The sequence below is a fragment of the Ruditapes philippinarum genome, unplaced genomic scaffold, assembly GCF_026571515.1.
Source record: "Ruditapes philippinarum isolate M1 unplaced genomic scaffold, ASM2657151v2 ctg12_1_1_1_1, whole genome shotgun sequence".
Lineage (NCBI taxonomy): Eukaryota > Metazoa > Mollusca > Bivalvia > Venerida > Veneridae > Ruditapes > Ruditapes philippinarum.
Genome location: NW_026861084.1, coordinates 647,039 through 662,186, shown reverse-complemented (window position 1 = coordinate 662,186; position 15,148 = coordinate 647,039). Strand labels below are relative to the sequence as shown.

At 29.3% G+C, this 15,148-nt stretch overlaps 1 protein-coding gene across 3 annotated transcripts in view; it reads left to right on the top strand.

Moving 5' to 3' along the window:
* Nucleotides 1-15,148, top strand: part of LOC132714457 (small conductance calcium-activated potassium channel protein-like) — a 99,549-nt gene that overhangs the window by 27,001 nt on the left and 57,400 nt on the right. Inside the window, exon 1 of one of the 3 annotated variants that reach the window (XM_060697351.1) lies at nucleotides 6,505-6,720. The exons of the other annotated variants lie outside the window; for them this stretch is intronic. The gene's annotated coding sequence lies outside the window, so the exon portion shown is untranslated. Of the gene's footprint in view, nucleotides 1-6,504; nucleotides 6,721-15,148 lie in introns of those variants that run through there. 3 annotated transcript variants of the gene reach the window in all.

Sequence of the window (15,148 nt, the reverse complement as noted above, 5' to 3'; positions counted from 1 at the left end):
TAACGATGCTGTTGTATTAGTTGTAACATGCTGTAGATATTTAAAGTAGCATACTATTTAAATAAATATTTAACCATGTTAAACAAGGTTGGTAAAAATAAATGGAAAATGTACCTATAAAAAGTATAAACCGATTCAAATAAGGACTATTTTTAAGAATATCTAGCTGTATTATATGATTTAAAATAGCTGCAAATTCATTGGTCCAAAGAGTATTCAATATTACTTAAGTGTAGTACCATATTCACTGGCTAAATTGGATTTTCAAAATCTAAGAATAGAAACAGACACATATTCTATGACTATATACAGCATATGCGTTAGTTTTCACTGGGCTATATTCACTGGCTGAATTTGGGCTGTCCCTGAGCTAAAATAGAATCAGACTCATACTTAATGGCCATACAACAAAAACTGAAATACATTACAAAGCGTGGAAAATAATTAATTGTTGAACATTTTTCTTTGAGGCATATTTCTCTATTAAAATCTAACTACAACATGTACTTCACATTAATAGTTAAAAGTTAAATTGCAAAATTTGAACACGGCTATCGCCTGTCGCGGTCAATATGACATTAACCAGTGAATAGCACATCATAATAAATGGTTCATAATTAATAATTGTATGATAATCTAGATTATGTAGCAACAAGTCCAAGTAAAACCTTTGTGGAATATACATTGCATGTTAACAATAAGTAAATGAAATTTAATTACATTTTCACATAAATGAATTGCAGAATATTCAGTACTTCAAACAACAACTCTGTCTTTGAAATCGATGGTATTTGCCAGATATGTTTGGTGTATATCCTTACTTGGCAAACATTTTATTTCCAACGTTATAGACAACATTAAAATATCAATTTACATTTTGCAAAACGTACATCAATTGACAATGAACAGCTAGCTTTAAGGTTTGCTTCTTAATACCCTGAAAATAATTGTTATTAATTTACGGATGATCAGATCAATTTACGTAACGAAATGAAGGATTTTATCGATTACATATTAAACAAAACATACATGAGCTATATATGGAAACATGCATAATTCATAAAATAAGTAATGCATCTCCCCTGCATCATAAAACGAGATATTTTTTCTTTATCGATTACATATTAAACAAAACATACATGAGCTATATATGGAAACATGCATAATTCATAAAATAAGTAATGCATCTCCCCCGCATCATAAAACGAGATATTTTTTCTTCAATTTCTACATCATCAGGCTGTCGTATTGTAGCATCTAATTGATAAATGTTGACATTTATATTGTATGTACCGTGATGGAACAAAAACATCAATATCATAAAAGCTATGAACGGAAAGTAATATATCATTTGGTCTTTATGTGATAATTACCAGTGGAAGGTATGTTCTCGAGGGGATAAGGTCGGCGTCTTCGGATCAGTATCAGTTTCGATATTTCCAAAGACTTTGTCAGAAGCATTTAAAACTTTTGTAAATTGCTTCCTAACCTGCTTACTGGTGTCTGAAATATTTCAACAAGGGTTGCCGAGTGATACATATTACAAAAATGCCCTCAACATGCACGCAAGATTATTCGCACATACGTACGTATGAGCACACATTATTATAATTAAAAAATTGAATTGTAAACATTTTTCTATTTTTACATCAACGTCATTTATGTCAAATTTGGTTCTCCTGTTGCATTCGCTGTTGTTTATACACTTGATGTCTTATCATCTGATCTTTTATTGCGGCAGTCTTCTCGTGTCAGCTGATGATTGGTTTTATGCGCAGACAAACCAAACCACAAGATTTATGACCAGCATCTCAATTGCATTCATATATCTTGTCCAAGTCCTTGGTGGTTAAGTCTACATGATATGAAAGTATGTCTCACATTTACTTGTCACATTCTGATAATTTGTAAATAAACATTATAATTTCTTGGAATGCGTTTTCATATTTGATAAAATCTACACTAAAAAGATCATTTAAATAAACCACATAGAATGAAAATGGAGCCATGATCAGATGCAATGAATAATTATGAAATATGTAACGTTTATCAAAGAACTTAAACTTTTATTAGCTAATTCATCTGAAGCCTTAATAATTCAATTAAAAAAGGGCGCTTGCATATATTGCTTTTATTGCATGCATCTAACTGTTACATTTACACATGATATCTGTGATTAAAATGTTTCAAGTAGTTCGATTATTTTTTTGATATTCAATTTTGTATTTTGTGAGAACATGGCGGCACATTAGCTTAACTGTTTCTCTGAGATTTCATTTTATTTATTTGCTTTTGATACATTTCTTCATCGAAATTTATTACATCTTTGAAAACTCTTATATTAATTTGATTTTAAAGTTTGCATTACGTTATGGAAAAAGAAATTTAGAAATATAAATTCAATTAGATAGTAAATAAATGCAGAAGAAGTGCTAAATGCTAAAATGATATTAAATTAAATAAATTTATAGTTTACCACAATCAAGCACTTATGATAACAAATAAAATGTTTCAATTTGAAGGCATTCAATTCTGCAGATATTCAGTGTATGTATGGATTCTGCCTGCAGTTTAGACGTTGAAATCTGCAATTTTTCAAATATTACTAACATATTTTTTTATTTTTGTAGAACTGCGCAAAAGACGAGCAAATTTAAGAAAAGAAATGAAAGAAAGGACTAACTATTGTAATCTGACAACGATCTAGGTATGGCAGTTTTAAAGCTGCATGCCTCCAGATGAATCAAAATATTTCAAGAAAATCAATCTTGAGAAAATAAAATGTACAAAGATTTTAAGAAAAGTGAAATGTTCTTTGTTCCCTTAACAATAGTTCACTTTTAAATACATTTTCAAAATAGTCATGAAAATTTCCGTGAATATGGGGGCATTCTGTTTGAAATATAACAACAATCCGAACAGCGTGTTAACATCTTAAATATTACGTACCTATCCAAAAGTAATGATAGAGTAAGCTATATATTATACTTGCTGCCTGTCGATTGTAAATGTTTTTTATGTTATTGGAAGAGAAAAAAAAAACGTTCTAAAAAGCAGCTGCGAAATTTCATTCCGTAAAATTCTAATGTGTATTAAAGTGCATAGACATTTAATTTTACACATCTTTTCAGAAGCGACCAACAACATAATTGAACTTCAAAAAAAAATTAGCTTCGTAAACTTAGATCTGTCAGTTAATGCAACAATATACGCTTTTAGAACATGTTATAGATAAAATGCTGAAAATTAAGCTAATATATTACATTGAGTTGAAAATAAATATTGGAATCATACATTTCCTGATGTCACAGGAACTATCAAACCTTATGTGATCGACTGTTTTTATCTATATATTTATTTATTTATTTATTTATTTTTTATCTATTGCGAAACATCGTTTACTTACTGCAGAACAAGCCAATCATCTCTCTCTCATTGAAATGACGTATTTTGTCACATATGACTCTTCATAAAAACTGAAAAAATAGCATTCTTTGCTGTAAAGAGATATAACCATCACTGAAATTATAGAGATATAGTATACTATTTTTTATGCCATTATAACAAGCATAAAAATACTTTTTTTACTCGTTTAAGCCCGTGATCAGAATAAGGTATTTGTATCCTCATTATTTTATGTCCTCTTTTTGGATACAACTACATAAAAAGTCAACAGCAGACGACATTTTGCATACTAGAAACCAATTTATTTTATGATAGATATTGCGCTTGGTCTTTTGTCGTATGGTTTTGTTTCCTTTTTATCAGATACATTTCATGTTTCTATGCTCTCTTTGTTTTTTTCATGCCCTCACATGACTTTGGTCACACAACAAAATTGTATTGGATGTGACAGTAGATTGTATTGTAGCCTTATAACGGGCTACTAGTCATCATAAAAATCTTAATCCTTCTTATTGTGAGTTTTAAAGAAGTTTTACCTGCTTCGTTATATTTAAAATGTCTATAGAAATCTAAGATTGTTTTGGCATAATGTACATACATGGTAATACAACACATGGAATGAGATGTAACACAAACATGAGCAAAAAATGTAAAACATGCACACCTTTACCAGGGATAGCACAAAAGGGGTAAACCCTTATTTCCATTGCAGTCCCTACACATTTTATTTAAAAATATCTAAAAAAATCATACTTTTGAAAAAGTATACGAAATAAACATAATGAAATCGAGTTTTTAATTCTGTTTTCCCAAACAGCAGATTAATGGAGAGGTATCAAAGTAAGAGAAAAACATCCTCGTTGCCTCACTTTACAATACATAGATAAAATCAATATGGACGACAGGCTTATCAAATATATGCAAACTGATAAATAAACACCTTTTAGATGTAAGGTAGATTATGCATGTATAAATATGATCAACATCTAAATTGCTAGATGTATTCTATTATCTTATCTAAGTCTTTAGCGACTACATTGACGTGACAGGAAAGTATACCAATTCTGCTTGCTTATAGTGAAGCCTTTATAAGAAAAATAACATTATTTCGTCTCGTTTTTACGTGAACGTGACATATTCATATACAGAAAATGCGGAAAATAACAAAGGTACATTATTTTATTACTTGTGTTTTCTTTTTTCAAATAGGTGTTTTAAAGATATTTTGCTTAAGTAAAATTAGGAAAAAAGTTTTATTTGCATTGACCACATCTTTTACATCATGCATCAGAAGTTACTCGTTAATCTTGATGCAATGCACATGTAAATTTATCATCACTTAAGGTCAGTTCATTAGAAAAGTATAAATATACTGCACATTTGCACGTGGTGAAATAATCAGTTTATAACGATTGCGTAAAATGTGTGCACTTGGTTCTTTTGTTGAATTAATTATTACAAAAACGAGTGAATGTGTTTGAAAATTGATAAACAGTTAACCATCTCTATCACTATAGGCCAATTTCTGGCGTGTGGCATTAAAGTTTTCCTGTATTTTCTATTAATTATCAGTTAATTGTTTTAAATGAACATGAATTTTAAATATAGATTCTTGATATTTAAATTCTTTGAAAGCCTATATTACATAAACCAGAGATATATAATATAATATTATTTATGTCTCTGCATCAATTAGATTTTCATGAAATATATCATATGTCTGAATGTTCAATATAGGGGTAAGTAAAATAAGATACAAGTGTATTAAAATTAACTATGCTTACATCGGCAATAATTACATTGGCGGTCTACACTTTGATAAGTCATTGCAGGTGTTGTAGATAAAGATCTCCTTGGAAAATCGATTGTTGGAACGAAGGCGTTTTTGTTGTTTTTGTTTCTTTAATTTATGTTCGAAATGAAAAAATGCATTGTATAATTGGGTATTAGGTGCTAAGAGGAGTAGACTGTAGTTTGAATTTGCGATTTGAATATCTGTGAAAAGACAGGATTTTATTCAATAAAATTACATACATGTATATGTTTTCAACCAAAATAAAATCACTTAATGCAATGTCATCCAACACAATAGAATTAAAAGTAAACAATGCAGGTTTCAAATAATGATATAATTTTACGTGTTAGACTTATACTGATTGATTTCAACATTTTAAATAGATATAAGTACATATAACAGTCAATATACGACATTTATCTACTGTAACAACAAACTAAAACATCATGTGATACACTTTGTGCTGCCCTCTTTTATTATTTGTTTTGTGTTTATAATCAGATACATTGCATATTCCTGTTTTTATTATTTATTTATCAAATGCATAGTAATACCATTAATAACAATTTCCAGAATATGTTATCATAGTCTCGTTTGTCCTAGGTTGACATTTGCTAAACACAGACACAGATCTTTATGAGTCTGAGATTTTCTATATAAAATATCATAGCGGTCATATGTTTGTTACATTTAAATTTTTTAATACCTTAGAGGCGTTTCTCCGTCATGTGCACGTTAGTTTCCGTACAATGTTATAAATACCTTTATGGCATATCTGAATTAATGTTGTATAGTAGTGCATGTTACGTTTTATGAGCTGGCAGATGGGGAATCTAAACAAAACCTATAATACCTTACTTCTAGTGATGTAACACGATCTTTTATTTTATCATAAACATTTAAAATCATATATGATTTCACATGTCCATTGAACATTTTTGTTTACATTACAGTTATTTTACTAACAGTCGTTATGTTTATAAGACGGTGAACTGAATTAGATCAATATTTTGCTACTTTATACTTACACTTACTTTATTTCCACTTTAAATGTTATTCACGTTTAATGCTAATACAACATATGTTGCAGAAATATGTCACACAATCCTGATACTGACCTTTAGCTTTATGTTTGCTACATAATTAATATTGACCTGTTGGCTGAAAAACACCGTAGCTCTCAGCTGCCGTTGTTACATGCTGTATTTACAACGTTCTTATTTTTACCATTACAATACATTCCACTCTGCAGCCAACATTACTCAGCATACATGCATTGTTATACACCCTTACCGATGTACTGATAACTTCCCGGTGCCAAATATTGTCGTTCACTACAATCCTGGATTTACAAAACTTGTCGATATTTTATCTTTTCTTTCTGATTAATCGTAAACAAGTAAACAGAAACGATGTAAATCTAAATATTGACATGTTTCCATATATATGCTACAAACTTGGGAACTTATACGGTCAAGTAATTACCATTGAAATAGGATATTCTCCATACTTCTAATCAGGTAAGTGTTGATTATGATTTTTTTTCGCTCGAAAATGACAGAATCTTCATCTATAGAGAAAGTTTAACTGACAACCGGTTTAAACATTCCTCAACATTAATGTTGATTCATTAACTTTCATTCAAAGAAAAATCTGTTACATAATTCAACAATCCGTCAACATTTATAGAAAATTACGCATAATAACAATACAAAAACAACAACAGCAACAAAACTTGAAAATATTTATATTTATTATGATTGAAGACAACAATAAATGTTTCAAATACAAGCTCTATAATGCAGCTTAAAAACAATTGGGTTCAAATGCATTTAAAAATGCATTCAATTATTCTGAGGGAAAATATAACAATTTGCAGCATTGCTCTTAACATTATTGATAAATATTCATAAACAAACGTATGATATATATTATAATAATGGAATTTAAGACATTCACGTTATTTACCAATAACAATATTCGGCATTGCTCTTAACATTATTGATAAATATTCATAAACAAACGTATGATATATATTATAATAATGGAATTTAAGACATTCATGTTATTTACCAATAATAATTTTCGGCATTGCTCTTAACATTATTGATAAATATTCATAAACAAACGTATGATATATATTATAATAATGGAATTTAAGACATTCATGTTATTTACCAATAACAATTTTCGGCATTGCTCTTAACATTATTGATAAATATTCATAAACAAACGTATGATATATATATTATAATAATGGAATTTAATACATTCATGTTATTTACCAATAACAATTTTCGGCATTGCTCTTAACATTATTGATAAATATTCATAAACAAACGTATGATATATATTAAAATAATGGAATTTCAGACATTCATGTTATTTACCAATAACAATTTTCGGCATTGCTCTTAACATTATTGATAAATATTCATAAACAGACGTATGATATATATTATAATAATGGAATTTAAGACATTCATGTTATTTACCAATAACAATTTTCGGCATTGCTCTTAACATTATTGATAAATATTCATAAACAAACGTATGATATATATTATAATAATGGAATTTAAGACATTCATATTATTTACCAATAACAATTTTCGGCATTGCTCTTAACATTATTGATAAATATTCATAAACAAACGTATGATATATATTATAATAATGGAATTTAAGACATTCATGTTATTTACCAATAACAATTTTCGGCATTGCTCTTAATACGAGTATTATTGCTAAATATGCGTAAACTTATCTGATATATACTATATACGGGAATTTAAGGCATTTAAAATGTATGTTCTTTCCTTTTTCAAGACTATCTTGTTTGGAACGGAGGTTAAAAATAGTTCACAAACATATTGTGTCATTTTCTTTGTACCCTCTATTAATGCACATTTATGAAATACACTCCATTGTATAATATATCCCACCGTGACCACTTAACTAAATGATGTAATAAAAGAACTATATTTTTGTTGTTTATAGTCTGTAATAAAAGGCAAACAACCACAATTAACTGTAAATAGCGCCCCTTGATGTATAAATAACATTTACATGTAGAGAGACTGGCATCTTACATTGTTCTGTGAATAATGTATTGTAACTGTATTTATTATATATTTGATTACCCCACTGTAAGATGGAGAAAAGAGTAAATAGTTTCAAGTGAAGACAGGTTTTATTTATGTATTTTACAAAGAAAAATTTCTCTTGATATTAACATTATATTATCAATGGCCACATGTTTGATGTCGAACTTTCTTCTGTTTTATATAAATGATAAGCAAACATAACAACAACAACGTCAAACAAAACGATGTTACAATACACGAGTATCATCCTTGTATAGATTCCATGTATTGATTTTATAAAAAACACAATGACCCGTATGTCATGTTTGACCTGTTTCCAAAATAAAAACCAAACGCACATAAAAGAAAACAAAGTCAGCAAAATCGTTTATAAAATTATTGATGTTAGTTATTTTTTCATGATACAGGTTAAATAAAACAATTAGTTAATTTAATGAGACATTTTGATTCAATTTTTCTTTAAACCTTACAAATAAGCAAAATAATAATTTTCGTAATCTTATCACATTTATCATGAAAAGGAATATACCTGGGTTATGAAAATTATAAAAAAAAAAGTAGAACGCACTTAAAAGCATGAACACAATGAAACCTTGATAAATGATATAGAGCGACGGATTAGTTTCTTTTATATACTGTTGTTTATTTTTTACAATATGTTCTATTAGATTTGTTCCATTAGAGAAATACTTTTATGCAAGACAGCTCGCAATAGTCATTAGAATAAACATGCAATGCAAACTTTGAAATTATCAAGTAAATTAAATGCATCCGCAAACGTTAACATAGTTTTCACATAACAGACTGCTGGCAAATACAACTGGAATCTGGCATACTGTATTGATATGATATTTAGCCTATTATTTCAGTCAGATATGTAACATTCTAACATTTATATATTATTCATTAATTTGTCATACTGTCCGAAAGACATTTCAGTGGAATTAGATGCACTTATTCTATTACATATGATTGTATTTTTAATTCATTTGCTATGAAATCAAGATGATTCTTAAATACATAAAGCATATCATAGACAAACGGTAAATTACTCATCCAAATAACCATTATTGATGATAAAACTGTAAAGAAAACAAACAAACAAGCAAACGAATATATTTTCTGCTTCAAATAAAGACAAGTGAATTGTCTGCATGAAATCAATGTTGTTTTTTATTCATTTTCTATGGATTTGTTTCATTGATTAACGATAAAATAAATTTCGTATATCGTAGTTAGATGATTGCAATAAAACATTGTTTCAATAAACTATATATAAAGTAATGTATTTATCTATTTTTAATAAAGCATCAAAATAGTTTCTTAAATTATTGAAATATTTCGTGCTTTGAAAACACATCACTTTGTGTACTTATACAATTATATATTGTTTTATATCAACATTGTTGAAATATATTTATATATATTTTTCATATTAAATGAAGTCGTCTGTACGATGTATAGTTTAGATATCATGTCTTCGAATATTATCAAAATCATCGTGCTTTATTTAAATAAGATTAATAAGGGTCGATAGCAAATAACATGAATACCTTATAGATATTTAAAATCTTTGAGAATCGTATATAGTTGAAAAACTTAGTTGGTTATTTTTTTGCATTATTCTTGAGCTAAAGCACAAGCAGTTGAATGTAACGACTCGAACGTATTTCTTATAAGCTTTAAGATTTCGTCACAATCGGAAAGATATTTGAATAGACATTTGGTAATGCTAAATTAGCTAAGTAATGCAAGAGTTAATTATTCTGGTAAGGTAACGATTGAAAAATTCCTATGTTGGCTTTCACATATTGCAATAACTGTTTTAACAGCGGTTCAAATTATATTCTGTCTTGTAAGTAGTTGGAATGGATAAACTTTTACTTAGCGTTACGGAATGCTCTGATTTGTTGTTAAAGTAGCATTTAATAAAATGCAAATTTTTGGTTTGTGTTCAGCGTAGCTTTTCAAAGCATAGTGTATTGAATGATTGTTTTGTGGTGCTTTTGTATTGAATTTAAAGCCTGCTTATTTAGATAACATGCTATATGAAGAAATATTTAACAATGTTAAACATGTAAGGAAAATACATATATGGGGCATTTACCTTCCAAAAAGTATTAAACGATTTAAATCAGGACTGTTTTCAAAGATATCTAGCTTAGCTTTATTATGTGATCTAAAATAGGTACAATCTCATTTGTACAATCAGTAGTCAAAAGAACAAATTATGAATCTTATTCACTGGGTGTTTTATAACATTCACTGGCTGAATTGGGTTTTGCCGATCTAAAAACAGAATGAGGCACATATTCAATGACCATACAGCATACACGTGCTTAAATCATTTTCACTGGGCTATCAGACTTAATAAATGGCCATACAACATAGACTAATAACAAAGCGTGTGAAATGTTGAACTTTGTTCATATTTCTCGATTATTAATATCTAACTACTTCAAAATTATAGTTAAAAGTGGAACTGCAAAAGTTAAACATGGTCATCGCCTCGGTCAATATGACATTAACTCGTAAATAGCACATCATATTATTAAATGGTTCATAATTAATAATTGTATGATATTCTAGATAATCTAGCAACAATTCCAAGTAAAACCCGTGTGGAATATACATTGCTTTCCCAAAAATAAGTAAATGAACTTTAATTATATTCTCACATAAGTTAATTGCATGATTCAATACTTCAAACAACAACTCTGTCTTTGAAATCGATATTTGCCAGATATGTTTTTTATAAAAAATCTTACTTGGCAAACATTTTATTTCAAACTTACTTAAGACAAAATGATAAATCAATTTACATTTTGCAAAACGTACATCATCTGACATCGAAGAATTTTAAGGTTTGCCTCTAAATAGAAAAAAAACAGAATTCCTAAAGAGGAAAATGTTGCAGGCTCGGTTTGATTGAGCCTGTTCATGGACGGTACTGGAAAGTGCAAGTTACCGTCCACGCCCCTTAGAACCGGCTTAGGCAGAGTTCAACATTTAACATGAAAAATGGTGACATTTTGAATTTAGTCACATCCGCAGATGTGTCTAAATACCCTGAAACAATATTGTTATTAATTTACAGATGATCGAACCAATTGAAGGATTTTATCGATATCATATTAAACAAAACATAAATGGGCTATATATGAAAACATGCATAATTCATAAATAAGTAATGCATCTCCCCCGCATCATAAAACGAGATATTTTTTCTTCAATTTCTACATCATCAGGCTGTGGTATTGTAGCATCTAATTGATAAATGTTGACATTTATATTGTATGTACCGTGATGGAACAAAAACATCAATATCATAAAAGCTATGAACGGAAAGTAATATATCATTTGGTCTTTATGTGATAATTGCCAGTGGAAGGCACGTCCTCGAGGGGATAAGGTCGGCGTCTTCGAATCACAGTGTCAGATTCGATAGCCCAAAATTATTTGTCAGAAGCATTTGAAACTTTTGTATATTGCTTCCTTACCTGCTTACTGGTGTCTGAAATATTTCAACAAGGATTGCCGAGTGATACATATTACAACAAATGCTCCAACACACACGCAAGATTTCGCACATACGTACGCATGCACACACATTATCATAATTAAAGAAATGAATTGTAAACATTTTTCTATTTTTACATCAACGTCATTTATGTCAAATCTTGTTGTCTTGTTGCATTGATTGCATCTAATCGCCGTTGTTTGTACACTTGATGTCTTTTTATCAATCCTGTTATTGCGACAGTCTTCTCGTGTCGCCGATGATTGGTTTTATGCAGACAAACCAAACCGCAAGCAAGATTTATGACCCACATCTAAATTGCTTTCATATATCTTGTCCAAGTCCTTGGCGGTAACGTGTACATGACTTAAAATATTTCTCAAGTTTACTTGTTACATACTGATATATTTATTAGCCAAACAATTTATCAAAAATATGTTTTAATAATTGATAAAAAATACAATAAAAAGATTATTTTTTTAATATTTAAGGAACATTATCATTCAAAATTAAAAGTAGAATTAAAATGAAACCATAATCAGATGCAATGAATAATTATGAAATATTTATAACGTTTGTCAAATAACTTGAGCATTTATTAGCTAATTCATCTGAAGCCTACATAATTCACTTAAAACGAGTGCTTGTATATATAGCTTTTATTTCAATCATATAACTGTTACATTAGCACATGATGTCTGTGATTAAAATGTTTCAAGTAGTTTAAATATTATTTTAATGTTGAAGATATTCAATTTTGTATTTAGTATTTGGTGAGAATATCTCAATATATCTTTTGTGACAAATTTTATAACCGTTTCTTAAGATTTCTTATAATTTATTTGCTTTTGCTTTTTTTATCGAAGTTAATTGCATCTTTGAAATCTCTATTATCAATTTGAGTTCAAACGTTCCTTTTTCGTTACTGAAATAAAACATTTAAGAATATAAATTCAATTAAATACGAGTAGTAAATTAATGCAGTTGTGTTAGAATGCTACAATGATATGTTTACCACAATCAAGCGTTTGTGATAACAAATTAAATGTTACAATTTGAAGACATTCAATTCTTCAGATAATCAGTATATATATGGATTATTCATACAGATCTGACAATAAAAACTTTATTATTCAGATATTAATAACATATAATATTTTAATAGCATTGCGAAAAACGCGAGCAAATTTTAGAAAAAAAAACATGAAAGAAAGGACTAACCATTGGTTATCTGACCACTATGTAGGGTTTATGGATCTTTTCAGTTTCATGAAAAATACTGATCAATATAATCTCCTGTTAAAGATTTCAAAACGCAATACAGCATTATTTATTTTATTTATTGATATTAGAATAACTTATCAAATCTTTAACAAGCGGGTGAACATCGTATTTGTCGTTTGGATTTTCAGTAAATTTTATATAATTATTATTTAAAAATTGTCAATGATATGTTAAATTCTTTAATATTATCCAGCAGTAGTTGATTTCTTTAATTTTTCTTCGTTTTGAAAACATAGTATTTATGAAATGCACTTATATAGTACAAAAATGATAATGCACCAGTCATAAATGGCATATTTTTTATCACCAGTGTCATCTTACTTTGCTACGCGTGACATTCAAGAGTAAGTGCATTTTTATATGACTTAAAAATGACAGGTTGTTGCATTTGTTCTTGTTTAAGTGATCAAAAGTGCAATTTCAGCCCTGGTATATTAACCCTCTTCCTGTTCTTATCGATTCAAGCTTATGCTTTAAAGGTGTGCATCCATGTAATCTCCTAATATAAATGAGAAATTAAATGGCACTTTTATATATGACAGGTAGAGAGTTGATTGATAATAAGTCTGGAATTCTCGTTCTAGACACTTAAATGTATGATATCGAGTACATGACATGCCATATCATCCGATTAGATAATAAGCATTAAACTCCGACATATCACAAAGGTTTGTACCTTGTCACTGAAGTATATGTACTTTACATTTCATGTTGCACGAAGACGATGTACATTCTACCATAGTATGCATGTAACGTAATTAGAAACTAATACTATAAAATGAGATATATACATTGTACACGACAATAATAAATTAATTGGTAAGGTATTGCCTGCTTTTTGTGGAACGACAGTTTTAAAGCTGCATTGTAACACCGCAAAACGTCCGTACCACAAAACGTACGTATATGGACGTTTTGCGGCGCATATCGTCTACATTTTTCTGACGTACAGTAACATGCCATAAGTATTGGTTAAAATGGCGGCCATATTGGATTTTCACCGTAAATGGTGATTTTAAAAATTGAAAAACAGCAACAACTAAATCAACTTTCTCCATAATGTTTTGACAATCCTTACCTTAATACTTTGTTAGATGTCCTTTTAATCTAATAACTTGTAAAATTCTTCTTGGAATGCTCTTATACAAACTCTGAATGTGCTCAGGTGAAATGCTGGTCCATATGTCTTCAATATGATTGAAAAGATCACCCTCAGAAGTAATCGATGTAAGTCTATTTGTCAATTTTCTTTTTATAAACAACCAAATATTTTCAATGATATTCAAATCTGGTGACTGGGCAGGCCATGACATAGTTTTTATATGACTTTGAGCTATGAAATCACTGGTTGCCCGTGAAGTATGAACCGGAGCATTGTCCTGCTGAAATAAATAATTATCTCCTGGGAAATGTCTGACTAAAACTGGCCACAAGTTAGCATCAAGTATGCTGAAGTATTTCTGTGAATCAATTTTACCTTCAACACGTGTAACAGTTCCAACACCCTCCCAACATATACACCCCCATATCATAACAGAGAACTTTCTATTTTTAGTTGATGGAATGAGGTCCGGTCTGTATCCTTCACTCTGTTTTCTCCAGACATGCATTCTATTATCACCACCTACAACAACCTGGCTCTCATCAGAGAATATAACATTCTTCCACTGTCTCTCAACAGTCCACAACCTCTTCTGTAAACACCATGACAACCTCTTTTTCCTATTTTTAACTGTTACCACCACTCTCTTCCTTAAAACCCTCCTTTTAAAGTTGTGTTTGTGTAAATGACGCTGGACTGTCCTCTTGGATACTTGATTCACAGCATTTTCATTAAATTTGCATGTGATGTCACATAATGAGTTTCTCCTGTTCTTTTTCACAAGTCTTTCTAAGACGCGATAACCCCTCCCAGTCAGTAATACAGGTCTGCCACTTCTTAATTTATTTTCCACAGAACCAGATGATTTAAATTTTTTCAAAATATTAAATACCGTACTATATATAAGGTATATCCAATGTCTCACATATTTTACT